The 14,915-nt window shown below is 35.5% G+C and overlaps 1 long non-coding RNA gene across 2 annotated transcripts in view; it reads left to right on the top strand.

Annotated features, from left to right (window-relative positions):
- The window catches only part of LOC122147262, a 251,001-nt gene that overhangs the window by 173,883 nt on the left and 62,203 nt on the right, over nucleotides 1–14,915 (top strand). The window lies entirely within an intron of this gene.

The following is a 14,915-nucleotide window of genomic DNA, read 5'->3' as shown; positions in this document are numbered from 1 at the left end:
TGTGTGCTGTCTGCATTGAATCAGAGAACATTTAGCACAGCATCAAGTTAACGGTGCAAGCCTACCCAAAAAAATAGTGGTGAACCCAATTTGCATGATGCATTTCCCCATTTTACAGGCTGGTTCTGATTGCTGGGTAGATGAGGATGCAGGAGAGTGCACAGAACTGGTTCCATTTTTAAAAAATAAATAAATAAACAGAAATACTGCAAATGATGTTCACTAACAATTCTCAACACTGTTACTGTATCGACTGCATGAAACCGAGAGTGTGATCAGTGTAGAACAAATGACTCTTATGAACTAGTTTCTTTTTAGTGATTTTAAAACAAAAAGTGGCATAAGTGTAGCCCATCTCCTGCAAATGACTGATTGATTCTTTTTAGTTAATCGAAGACATGCGGCACAACTAGTGAAGTCCATTGTGTGAATCAGTGTTAATTTTGGCAGGCGTTTTTGATTTAGTCTTAGTCTTAGTCTTGAGACGAAAATGCTTAATAGTCTTAGTCACATTTTAGTCATTTGAGTCTTTCATAGTTTTATTCTAGTTTTTAGTCGACGAAAAGTCATTGCATTTTAGTCAACTTTTAGTCACTACTTTTAGTCAATAGTTTTAGCCAAACTGTAGTTACCAGAGTTTATTTTGGTGGCGATTTTATATGTAGTTTTCAAATTAAAATAATCATTAATTCTTCTCTCTCTTTAGACCAAATAAATTTTACAAATCAAGCTTATGAGAAATTTGAATCAAGGACTGAATTTGGAAAATCTTGAATAAATTATGACAATTTTAATTTTTGGGTGAACTTTCTCTTTAAGTGAAAAAGGAGCAGCTTATAAAAATAGTGTATATATATATATATATATATATATATATATATATATATATATATATATATATATATATATATATATATATAAAGAAGCACAATAAGACAAATACAATAGAGATACAAATTAAACTCATTTTTCAGATACTGTAGGTTTTACTTAACATGTATACATTTATTTAACATCTTTTGTTGGTTAACATTAATGACAGATAGGTATTTAATTTGGAATGCTGTCCTTTTAATACGGAAGGCATGCATGAAATACTGACACACGTTCAGTTTTCACCCACCTTTTCACGTTCACTTAATCCATAACCTACTGTATTTACGTGAGATACTCTACACGATAAACATTTGGAATGCTGTGTGTGTATTTGAGCGTTGAAAACTGATTGCGCGCTGTATATGAGAACCATACCTGTCAACACTCCCGTTTTTCCCGGGAGTCTCCCGTATTTCACACCTATCTCCCGCCCAATTCACGTCCTGTTATTTCTCCCAGGAAACTCCCGTAATTTGTATGGCCCTACCTCGTTATATGAATAATCACATCAATACATTATCCCAAGGTTGTCCAGTTGCCAGATCTTGTATGAAAACTCATCCTTCTCACACAGTAGATACATCATACAATTTTGAACCCATTTGTGACCTCAACCTGGCAACCTACAGCTCTGTTGCGCGTTGATATCTGCGCAGGTAGATGGGGGAATTTGAATCAAGCATCACTAAAAATAGCATTAGAAAGCTCAGGTGGTGCTACGGCGAAAAAAAACTTAATATAGCTGCAAATATAACAACAGCTGGTCGGAGGAATTTAATTTCTTATCACGAAGCAGCATCTTAGATTCCCACGCTTTTTGCAAAGTATGTCGCACTGATTTCAGTATCGGACACGGTGGGAAAAACGACATAACGCAGCACAATAAATCCCAATGGCACAATCGCGATTTCAAACTTTATCTAAGTCTGCTACTTATAATTATAATTCTAGATGTAAGAAACACTAGGAAACGCCTTCATGTTAAATACATGAAGTAGCCTACTTTACCTCATGTATTTAACATGAAGGTGTTTCCATGTACTTCAAGTAGCCTACATGAAATTTCTTGTTACATGTTCCACATACACCACATTGTTTCCTTTTATGTAATACAAAATTTGTTATAATAAAGATAAAGAAAAAAGAAACATGAATAAGTCTCATTATTATCACAATAATTCTTATTAATAATTATGTATTATGTATTTACTTGTGTATTTAACTTGCCTCTGACCCGCCCCAAACCCAACCCCCATCTGTATAGTCCCGCCCCCGCAAGGCCCCCCCCCCCAATCGCCCCGCCCCCTGGAGTATCGCGGATTTCGGTATCCAAATGTTGACAGGTATGATGAGAACTGAGGAAGTGGACCGTGCACGCGCGCGACAGAGAGAACACTTATATCAGCGTGATTTCGCCTATCCCGCCTTCACTAATTTTAAATTAATCGACAACGAATTGTGACTCCCGGGAAAAACGGGACGTCTGTTTACCTTATCCATACCCCTTCGGGTGCTGAGGCCATTGTTTCAGATCGCTAGTTCGCGTTTTTGTAGTCTATCCATCCACTGCGGCTGCTATACTGACTACATATGCAAACGCCCCTTATCTGATCGCAATCCAATGACAGGGACGCACATTTTGAAAGACAAAAGCCTATAGGATGCATTTTGAATGTCTGGTAGTCCTCAAATAACATTATAGTCCAGTCTCGTCTAGTTAACGAAAACGCGGCATACATTTCGTCATAATTTCGTCATCCGATATTATTTTTAGCTCGTCAACGTCTCGTCTTCGTCACAGAAAAAATGTTCGTTAACGAATATTTTTCGTCGTCGTCTTCGTTAACGAAATTAACACTGGTGTGAATGAATGATTCTATTCTTTTTAGTGTATCAAACACATACAAACTAGCTGAGACTTAATTCTGTTTAGTTACTGGTTGGTTGTCATTTTAACAGTGTTAATTAAGGATGCAACATTATGTCAGTAGTATTTTGTAAAAATAAATGAATGAAATGTGAGTGATGGCATATTTTTGTAGTCCAACCTGTTCCCTCAACAGAAACATAGTTGGATTTTTCCATTGGCCTTTGTATTATTGCAAGAAACAAGCTCTGCGACTAACAAAAGTTTATGATTTTTACACTTTTTGCTCATTGTATTTCAATAATTTTCATTTGTATTACTGATCCATTTTAAGTTGTGGAATAAAATGTGAAAATATTTTGAGCTTGTGTTATCCACAGACCTTATTTCAGACATTTAACTTTTTTTTTTTGTTGTTTTTTGATACATTTAACCAAAATAAACCAGAAGTAATAAACGCTAACTTGTTTCCCATTTTTGGCCTAAAAATACATCATCCCTGCTGCCCTCCATTGCTAAAAGAATGAACAGAAATGTTAAGGATTTTAATCCCTTTTGGTTCGAAAATAAGTTGGTGTTTAGTGGATTCACTCCTGTGTGATCCTTGATCATGCACAGGCTAATTTTATTAATTCGTGTTGTAATTGTCTTTTTAAAAATTTCCAGCATCTACTTGTGATACAAGTTTGGGTTTGAGAAGATTTGAACAGAACAGATGCTCTGTTGTACTCATCCCTTTATTCTCTTCCATCCTCTCACAGAAGACAAGAGCCTCTAACACTCCTGGAACACTCCCCTTCCTCTTCCCCCTTGCTTCTCAACTCGAAACATGTGCGGGTCTGATTTCCATGCCCTCGGCAAACCACTCCACCGGGAGCTTTTGTGGAAAACTTCATACTTTTAGCAATCATTTGTGGCCAACTAATTTGCTCCCTAGTTTGAGTTTACATTCCGGAGTGTGACATGATCTATTTTTGCAGAGATCCGGAGTGAGAGAGTGCTTACATGTCATGTTTGGCCTCCAGACCTGGAGAAAAGAATGAGTGAGATATTTACATTTTAAATACATAGTTCTAACACTGCTTAACTAAATCACAAGCATAATCTCTCTCTGTGTCTCTCTCTCACTTTCCTTAACATCATTCTGTATATGTTATAAAAGGATTGCCTTTTTTTTAACTAGCAGCTGTGGTTGTGCTTCGCAATGAAGCGAAACTATGACTGAATAGTGAAATTTTGTTAGTTCAAATCAAATGAGTCACATGAATCAAGATCCTGGGTATATACGCCTTTGTTGCATGGATTTACATTGGAGGAAATGCATAAGGATAATGTTTAGACCCTATTTGGTATGTCTCTAGTCGTATACCCTCAGTCCAGATCTTGTGCAAGGAGGGTTTTTGTTGGATGCATTCATACATCCACAACAACAGCGGGAGATTATTACTTACCTCCTTCTCTAAATCCTATTAGAGAATATTGAATATCCAGCATGTTGTTTCGTTTTTTCGTGGCTTGTGGATCTGTCCATTCGTAAGGTCACTGGCAGAGCTCACATGTCCTACCGTCTCCAGAGTTTCGTACTGGAAAGTGGCTCGTCCCGGCCAAGCCAAACGAGATGACGTAGGTTTATTTGTTATGGTCAGTAATCCATTCATCCTGTCATCCCAAACCGCACACACGCCCACACCCTCACCCCGAAACCTCAGAACTCTGTACGCTTTCTTTTGGCAAAGTTTAAGCAAATATCAGCACAGGCTGGGTCCCCTTGTTAAACACTCTCTCTGATCTTTGTGTTTCCTCCCCCTCTCTCTTTCTCCATCATTTCTTTCACCCTTTGTCCACTTTTACAACATTTTCTGATGGATACAGTGGCCAACTTCTATCTTATCGATTTAAAGATCAATGCAGTGTGTTTGTGTGCAAAAGTGAAACAGACTGTTTGTGTATTCCACCTCTGTTCTGAGTGCTGTTGTGAAGGTGCAGGGTTTGTCTGTCCTCTCTAAATGTGTGCGATCTCTCACCTGCTGAGGTAATAGTTTAGCATAATCACCAGGGAGCCCCTTCAGAAGTCACAGGTATTTATCACGTTCACCTTCCTGCTGTGGTCTAGCGCGTCCCCTGCAGCCCTGTCGCTCTATGATTAACTACGGGTGATTTTTGGCCCTCTATCTATCCACCCATAATTACATGCACTGTATTTTTTATATTTCAATCTTTGCTCTAAAAGAATAATAATAATAATAATTGTATTCAAATTAACATGCAAATTGTTAGAATAACATAATTTGTAATGCAAAAGAGCTCTATAAAATAAACATAAAAACACATTCAAAATGCAATTTTTCAATAAAATGTAATTTTTCATGCGAATTTTAGTGAAACCATATGTTTAATAATAATAAACGGAAACTTTATTATTCGATTGGAAACTAACATATATAACTATATATTATAATATTTATAACTAATATACCATATATAGACAATCAGCACTGATGATGTGCAGGAGTATTAAATACTTAAAATTGAAAAAATTAAATTTTTTAGCCAGGACACAGAGCCAGCAGAAGAGCCGTATTAGCAAGAACAAGTACAGAACATGTTTTCTTTTGTTTGAATGTGATGACCACAGAGATCATGAGCTACTGATCTAATCTGAGCCATTTGGTGTCTTACTCTAAGTGGGGCTCAAAATCACCCTCAGTGGGTGTCTCTCATTACTTCGCTTTAAATGTTCTGTCCTGCTCTGTCCATTTGCTGTTACCCATGCTGAATGTCATCCAGTGTGAGCTGTTCTTCGACTACCTTGATAACAGAAGAGAAAGGTCACAAACTGTAAGTGTGAAACACACCTCGTCCCAACGGTGCATTGTGAAGGGTGACAGTGTGACGCTATGGCTTGGGATTTTTTTAAACTTGACAGATTACTTGGACAGTAGTGCCTATTTAGACACAGACTGACTTCATTAATGAAAACACTAATTTCCTGTGTTGGGGAACAGACTTTGAAAATGTAAGCTGCTCATAATTTAAAGTAGTTAATTAAATTACTCAATATACACTTTCACGATACTATGAGTTACAAAATAAAAATAACTACAACATACTGTTTATAATTTGTTTTTACACTACCATTCAGAAGTATGAGGTCTATGAGTTTTTTTTTATGATGATTTGTGAAACAAAAATTATTGTCAGTGTTAAAAATGTGCTGCTTAATATTTTTTGTGGAAACCGTTATAAATTCTTTCACTTTTGATCAATTTAATGCATGCTTGCTGAATAAAATTAATATTTATTTATTTATTTATTTTAATTACTGACCCAAAACTTTTGAATGATATTGTATATAATCGCATTATACTCTCTTTCTTTCTGGATGAAAACTGAATGTTGAATGCTAAGGATGTGGGATGACCTTGACTGGAGTTTTTATTGTGTCCTCTCAGGTAGAGGTCCTGAGGTCTTTCCACAAAAAGAACCACACAGGAAGGTGTTCAGACCGACAGATAGAACTATGTGTGTGAACAAGACATGCAATAGATAGATAGATAGATAGATAGATAGATAGATAGATAGATAGATAGATAGATAGATAGATAGATAGATAGATAGATAGATAGATAGATAGATAGATAGATAGATAGATAGATAGATAGACAGATAGATAGACAGATAGATATTCGATTGTTTGACACCACTGCAGGCCGTTATGTGTGGGTGTTAAGTTAAATAAATCAAATCAAGCATGATGTGGTAGCATTGCCACACCTTCTTTAAAATCACAGCAGCTCAAGAGTGTCAGAGACGTTCTGTGCATAGGCTTGTCTTCGCTTCTTTTGAACCCGGGTCACAGGCAGGCGTCAGGAAGCTTGTTTGTTATAAGGTTCATATTGGTCTTTTTATTGACAGAGTCTAGAAGCTTCTGTTTGAACAGGGTCCCTGCAGAATGAAAAGACGGTATGTGGACTGCAAAGAAGGCTGCGATAATTGCTGGGCTTGACAATCAGATGATAGAGTGCTTTAACTGAGACTTGTGAGCTCTGTGACTCTCTCACACACCTTCGTGTGCTCAAAACACATGCACAGACGTGGAGCTGATGTCTGCTCTGCGTGCTGTCTTCCACACATGTACGGAGATGACAAAAGGGTTTAAATGTTACACACGAGAGGAGGGATGTTGACACATGCTGGGTGTGTTCTAAAACATGCTCACATATGTGAAAACTAGAGAATGAATATACAGTAGCTTCAATATATATTTGGAGCTACTGTATATTTTGCAGTATATGTGTGATATCTTTCATAAAAAATACAAGAAAGTTTTTTTTTTTTCATTAGTTATTTATTTTTTTGTTACACCTTTATTTTAAGGTGACCTTGTTACAGTGTAATTATACATTTAAGTACTGAGTCATTTTAATTAACTATGTGTACTTACTATAAGGTTAGGGTTAGAATTAGGGTTTGGCTTAGGGTTACTTGCATGTAATTATGCATAATTAATTGTTGTTTAATAGTAAGGACATGTAACAAGGACACTAAAATAAAGTGTTACCTTATATTATTATTATTATTATTTTTATTTTTTTTTTTTTTATTATAGAAATAAATAGCCAGTTTTAAGGATATATTATTATTTAAATGTTGTTGAAAATACGTGTTGTGAGATTTGAGTTTTGGTAGAGATCAAGGGAAGTAAATGTTTCAGTCACAAAGTATTACAGTAATGATCAAAAAATGACCCAGAATAACATTCTAATTACAACAATAGACCATAGAATTATATATACACATACAACATTATGCAACAACAAAACTAAATATATCTGCATATCTAAAGACTATTATTCCATAAATGGTGTGTGTCTCTTCAAATTACATTAATGTGTGGGCTTTTGTTTTTCCTCGCCCTATATAATATTGGTTTGGTTCTATAAAAGACATCCTAAAAGTTAGTCAAAAGTTGATATATTGTGATTTAATATATATTGTGTTGTTTAATGCAATGACATTCATACATTTTTAAGTGTGGATTAAATGTCAAAAAGGTTTTGAGGCCACTGTTGAAAAAGAAGCTCCATGGTCACATGTTTTTCTATAAACAGGATTCAAATCCATTCAGACACTAGAATGCAGATGATAAACATGTACATTTGATTTGTGGAGATATTTGAAATGGCACAGTCGTTTGTCAGTTTAAGTGATCACAAAATGTTTTGGGGGCCATTACACCTATATTTAGCAATGACTACTTGTGATCATTTCACCCAAATCAGATGTTAATTCCAGGTGTAAACAGGGCCTTAATGTCTATCAGGGATTTGAAGAGTCTCTAAACACTGAAAGGTGGAATTTAGCCTGTTAATTATATGCAGAGACTGAAAGCATTTGATCTGTCTGACACAATCTTTCACCGTGACAAATTCCTGGCAAATTATTACAGAATCTTGTTGGAATTTCATGTGGCCACAAACATCAAGCAGACATTTTTGTTTGCTTGATTTCTTTCTTTCTGAGTGTCTGGGAGCCACCCTGTGGCACATCTGTCCAGACTGTAGCTCAGCGTGTGTTAGTCGTGAGCACTTCTGTGGTTTTCAGATCCTGGGGATTAAATAGCGCTGGAAGAAGAGGATGAACACTTCTCTCTCCCATTTAACATTCTCAAGAGATCTGCTTAACACTTTTCACAGAGAGAGAGAGTGAGAGTGAGAGAGAGAGACAGAGCGTTGTCTGTTTAAAGCAGGTCTCTTCGAGGAAATAAGAGAGCGATCAGGGTTTAGTCAGAGAGATCAGTCTGTCTGTCATCGGTTTACATTACATGAAGCTTTTTGTGAATGTGGAAGTGTTTTGCACAGTGTATGAACTCCAGATATTCCATTTCATTAAAATGATCACAAAAATACCCTGATGCATGATTATTTAATAGTGCTGATTGTATTTGCCCTCCCTCATCCTGTCTCTTTTCACTCTAAACAGATGAATAACCCTGAATTTTGAAAAGAAAGCCTTATTTTTCATTTCTAAGTTTTTTTTTTTTCCTTCGTTCTCTGAAATAGAGAAAAGAGTTTTATGGACCTTGAGAGAAACAGCGTGTTCTCCACAGAACAGTTTGCAGGCCCATCAATCTGCTTACACAATGGAAACGCATGAGTCAAAAGCATAGCTGACCAGAGGACATCAATGGCTTTATCTTTCACAAGTATGTAAAATTGCTAATGATCCAAAAAAATAAAAAGTAAATGAGGGCTTTCTTAAAGGGATAGTTCATCCAAAAATGAAAATCTGTCCATCATTTATTTACTTTTATATTATTCCAAACTTTCAAGCTTCAAAAATGATTTAAAACACCAATAAAGTATCCTAAATAGTAGTCCATACAACTTGTGCACTACCTTCCAAGTCTTCTCAAGGCTTTGTGTCATAAAAAGACTAAAATTTAAATCAGTTAGTCAGTGAGATGAACTCAAGATACATCAGTTGATTCATTGCAAATATCTGACACAAATCAAACATCTCCATGTCTCCCATGAACATGCAAACTGGAAGACTAATGTTAGTCTGTCCATCTGACAAAATTACGTATGACTTCAGTAGACTTAGAGTATAATACACAAGTTGTGTAGACCACATTTATGATATATGTATGCTGTTTTTGCATCATTTTTAAAACTTGAAAGCCTCAGTCTCCATTTACTGTAATTGTATTAAAAAAAGCAACCAGCACAATTCTGTAAAATATCACAAGGAAGTGATTGACAATGAGTAAAGAATAAAATGATTATTTATCATGATACAATTACATCATTTTCTTTTTGGTGACTGTGCCTTTACGATAGTGACTTTATAAATGACAGAACCGTGTTGGCTGTGAGTAAGTCCTGCTGCTCTATATTGTTTGACTGAAGACACATTGTGCACGGTTTCAATGATCTCTCTAAAATATATGCAATCTGCTTTTGCTTACAGCACGCCACTCTCTCTTTTTCTTTCTTTCTCCCTCCTTCCCTTTTTTTCATTCTCTCTGTAGTGTGCTTTGTCATCCCATTCAGTCTATTACAATCCCCTTTTGCAAAAAAATTCCTCTCACTTTCAGTATTGATAATGCTGGCTCCGAGACAGCACCAAAGTACATTCCTCTCTTTCTGTCCTCACAATTTTTTTTTTTTTCATGTTGATAATCTATTTATTTTTGCCTTTGTATTCATTTAGCACACTTTTGACATGTTGTCCTTTCAACACAATGATCATTTTTCGCTAGAGGAAAGCTTTTTGTTTAATTGATTTATTTATGTTTCCAGGGAAGCTGTGTTATCCAAATAATTTGTCACAGTTAATGACATTAGTGCTGGTATTTTTATTCAGATTAATTTGATTTTCCTGTCTGAGAAAGGCTAATGAGCATAGAGGGGAGCGGACAAGAACGGATGACCTAATGAATGTCCACACAGGACAATGCAATCCTTTAGGAATGACGGAACTGGCGATGTTGAAACTGTACACAGCATGGCGGAAACCTTTCAAGATACAATGTAGCAAATTATATTCCCACAAGAGAGGTTTGAACAAAGGCCTGGGAAGAGCGAACCTGTCTGAAATGATGATTAAGTTTTCTGTGAGGCACATTCGCTTCCCCACTTTCAAGCCTGTTTCAAATTTACCAAAGACAAATTCTTTGCCTGTCCGATAACACGCTTGAACATTGCCGTTCTTTAAAGCTATTGATGCTCTAACGTATTAAGCTCTGCAGGACTTTCGTTTGCTGTACGTTTTCAAGAAAGCGCCTTTATCATTTCCAGATGTGGGTATGGAACCAAATGCAATATTTATCAAGGACAATTTATTAATCAGGCCTGCCTGCAGAGGCAGCGGTGTGGAGAGAGAACTATGGTGTAGCGCGACGGGAAGATGAAAGCTTGTATATGATAGGAGGGCCACTGTAAGCCAATCTGGTCTGCATTATAAGATCAGGTTCCTGCACTCTCTCTCTCTTTCTCTTTTAATGAACAGGTTCATTTTACTCAATGCTCATCAAATGCCTCTTTGGTTTTTAAAGCAAACTTTGTGTCAGAGTACATTATGGTCCAAATTATTTAAAGAAGACAGAGAGAGAGAGAGAGAGAGAGAGAGCGCAACCAGTGTTTTTTTTTTTATTTTATTTTTTTATATACAATAAACGCTGTCCTGTTATATGCTATTTGAGTCCAGATGGTTCTCTCATGTGGTACAATAAACAATAAACTTCAACGATGCTATTCAGCTTTCATATAAAATCAGACATAAATGAAAATGAAGCACAAAACGTCATTTTGTACATTAATGAAATGTAAAGAAAGCATGCCATTTGTCCGAGGAAGTTAGAATCAGCTTGTTTGTAAAAAAGAAAATTGCCAGTGTTTTCTGACCTCTATGGTTTTCACAATCATGATCTAATTATCCAATCAGATCAAAGCCCCCGTGTTCCAGGGCGGCTGTTGCCGTGGTTGCTCTAAGTGGTTGAACACACAAGCAGGTCACACCTCAGGTGTGTGACCTCACACAGGAAAATGACGATCAACATGTCAAGGTGACGTGTTCTCACTCCAGTCGCTTCTGTAAAGAGTCAACAGACTAATATTATTACTGTTACCCTTAGTTACTGTCTCTACTTTTCTTTAAACATCTCTGGCTAAACTGTCCTATTGTTTTAAGTAATTAGAACGTCATTAACAATGTCTACTGTAAGTTTTCATGGTATGTGTATAGATATTTAAATTCTGGCCAATATAAATAAGCCAATAATTATGTCTTCTAAACAATAAATGTAATATTATTTTGTCTAAAAGCGAAATAAAATATTAAAAACTAAAATCAATCATTTTCAGTGCTACGAGTGAAGGCATCACAATACATTATTATGCAATATTTTTACAATTTAAAATAACTGTTTTCTATTTAATACATTTTAAAATGTTATTTATTCCTGTGATGGCAAAGCTAAATTTTCAGCAGCCATTACTTCAATCTTCAGTGTCACTTTATTCTTCAGAAATCATACTGATATGCTGATTTTCTGATCAAGAAGCATTTCTTATTAATATCACTGTCTTTGATGAATAGAAAGTAAAAAATGATTTGAAATAGAAGTCTTTTGTAACATTATAAATCTTACTGACCCCAAATTTCTAAACATTAGTGTAATATAAATGTAAAGATTTGAAAAAAATGACCATTAGCCAATGCCAAAATGTTAAACGATCTCAAATAATAGACAATGTGGTACTTCTATAATTGGATTTCTATGATTGTCCAAGTTATCCAAGTGCAGTGTAAACTTAACCTACAAGCCATCTATTTTTAGACAGAACCGCAGCCACTGCTGGCTATGAAATCAGCTAGTCTCCTTTTATAAACCTTGCTGTCCGTTTGGATTTGAATTTCAAAGACCATAGTAACAGCACAGCAATGTCCAGACCAACCGCTGATAAATTAGCAGTCTGCACAATTTGTAGCCCAAATGACAGTGTCGGCCCCTGCTGCGTGCCACACTCTCAAATGTTAACCTACTAACCTGACAGCACACAAATGAACCTGTTATTCAGTCTTTTTTTGAGCTGTGCAAATTATCTCTGTCACTCATGTAACATGTTGCTATTATTTCACAACATAATAAACAACAATGTGCAATTACAAGCAGCTCAAAAAACAAAACAAAACAAAAAAAAAATAATTACATACTAGTACACGCAATTCAATGCACTATTCGTGTATTTAGACTGTAATGTGAGAACAACTCGTGAACAATGACCTCTCATTGTTCAGTGAAACACCAGTTTGAGGATATATAGTCTCAGTGTTAAATACCTCTCATTCATTGATGTCCTAGGAGTGGTAATGCAACTGTCTTTAGTAAATGATGTTTTAGAAAGTGTCGTAACTTTTATTTGGCAGTCAATCAAAACACTGGGTAAAGTATGTAAGTGTGCAGACATGCTTTCTCTCTCACACACACCCATGTTCTGTCATAAATCAGTTCCTGTCATGTTTGTGTGAGTGTGCGGTTGTGTGTCCTTGAGTCGTTTCATTTTCCTGTATCCCTGTAGTTCTGTTTCGATCTGGTATGAAGAAAATGTTAAAGATTTTTTTTCCTTGTGGTTTATTTGATGACTGTCTTTTCTTTGGACTAAACTTCTCAGCACTTTAATCCTTCAGCAGCTTCGAACCCTGATGAAATTTCCAAACATTTATAACTGAAGCTTTTTTTTATTTATTTATTTCATCTGTGATGGGATTTGGGTGTCCTGTTTCCATATGTATACATACAATTCATCCATTGAGGGGCCCTGATAATTTAATAATATCGAATACCAAAGTTATCACTGTAAACATAGCCTTGAATTTTTGGAGTAATTCTTGTAAAATATACTCTTGCATAGTCAAAGCGGAACATTTCTCTTCACTCCCTCATGTCCTAGGAGCTTCTGTTAAGAAATGAAAGCGTGATTAATTAAAATAAGTTTTGGAAAATGTAACAGGCCTTTTTTATTTTTTATTTTTTGCAGTGGTCTGAATCCAAGTAAAATCTTCAGTGTGATAACTGTTGTACATTTCAAAAGTGAAACATTTAAGCAATTAGACCGCAGGCATGTTCACTATGGCAGATGAAGATGGAATGCGGGTGTGCATAAGAATGTTACTTGGGTTATTTTTACAGCTGATGAATAAAGCACTATAGTATGGGGAAATCAAGGTGTATTCTTATATATTTGTCTTAGTCTTGCGATGGAAACCTGAACATTGCTTATATATTTACCTCGGTAACCATACTTTTCAGAATGTGTTTTTTTTTTTTTTTTTTACAATGGTCGCTAATAGCAAGTTACCAAAGTTTTATTGTAGTTAAAATCTATCTGTAACGATTTATTTGAAGTCAACATTAAATTAAAATTCATCACCAATGCATATTCATATTTTTTAGCCATATTTTTAGCAGTCACATTATGTCTGGCATTATTCTTCTATGTAACAGCTACATACAAGTACCTGTTACGTACAAGAATGCCAATACCAGTTGATTCCCAACCTACATGTTTTCACATTGAACATTCTGTTTTGCTTGGAAATGCATTATATTGCATAAGTAAAATGGGTTGTGCATGTCAGTTCATGTTGACTTTAACCTTGAAATGTATTTAATGTTGTTTTTATAAGATGAGATGGCTGAATTAATTATTTAGGGTGAGTGAATGTGCTTGTTTGTTGACTTGTTTGTTTGTGTTTAATACAGTACAAGAATAAAATGAAAAATCATCCATCTGAATGTTTAACCTCTTGATTCACACACATTGATTCTGTCAAAGAGTATGAGCCCATTGATGTAAGTACAACACTAACTCTTTATTTTTTTATTTATTATTATTTTTTATTTTTTTGTTAAAACATTTTGTGCTGATTTAATATTTATTAAATCTTGACAAAATATACAATCTGGCTAACATCATTATTGCAAAGAGAGTGAGCAGGACTGCACACCACTTTTTATGTGTTCAGTGATACATGACCTACATGTTGGCACAATTGCAAAACATATTTTTGGTTATGAATTACAACAAAATGGATCTTTTAGTTTACCTAAGAACTTTCATTTACACCTAGTTGGATTATCTTTACATGTGTTTCACAGATATACATCAAATCCAAAAAAAAAAAAAAAAAAAAAAATCAACCCCAATTTACAAACTTTACTTATGGTGCTCCCTTTGTCTTAGATTTCCATTAATTAGTTGGTTTTTGTTCACTGGCATTCTCTTAGATCTTGGGCTGGCATTTTGAGAGTTTGACCAGGAGTCATTGAATTAGGGATGTTTAATTTTCCTATTAAATATGAGGAAGCTCATCATTCCCTTTGTTTTTATAGGTGGATGGAATATCTGCAAATGTTATTTCCCGCACGGTGCACATAGAGACTCATGTAATTAGATGTCTGACAGGGATTTTTACGGTTCGTCATGAGAGAGGTCAGCGAGTAAAAATTTCCAAATGCATTTTTGGATAGAAATATGGCTCTTTACGGTGGGAAATTTTCAAACCTGGGACATTCACGCGGCTTTGGAAAGGTGGACTGCCATTTCAGACACCTGTATCAAGATTTCCTATCTCTCGTTTAAATAATACAGCTGTATGTTTCCAT

Source organism: Cyprinus carpio, chromosome A13 (genome assembly GCF_018340385.1).
Source record: "Cyprinus carpio isolate SPL01 chromosome A13, ASM1834038v1, whole genome shotgun sequence".
NCBI classification, from domain to species: Eukaryota; Metazoa; Chordata; class Actinopteri; order Cypriniformes; family Cyprinidae; genus Cyprinus; species Cyprinus carpio.
The sequence above is the reverse complement of the archived record's forward strand: the minus strand, read 5'-3'. Positions and strand labels throughout refer to the sequence as shown.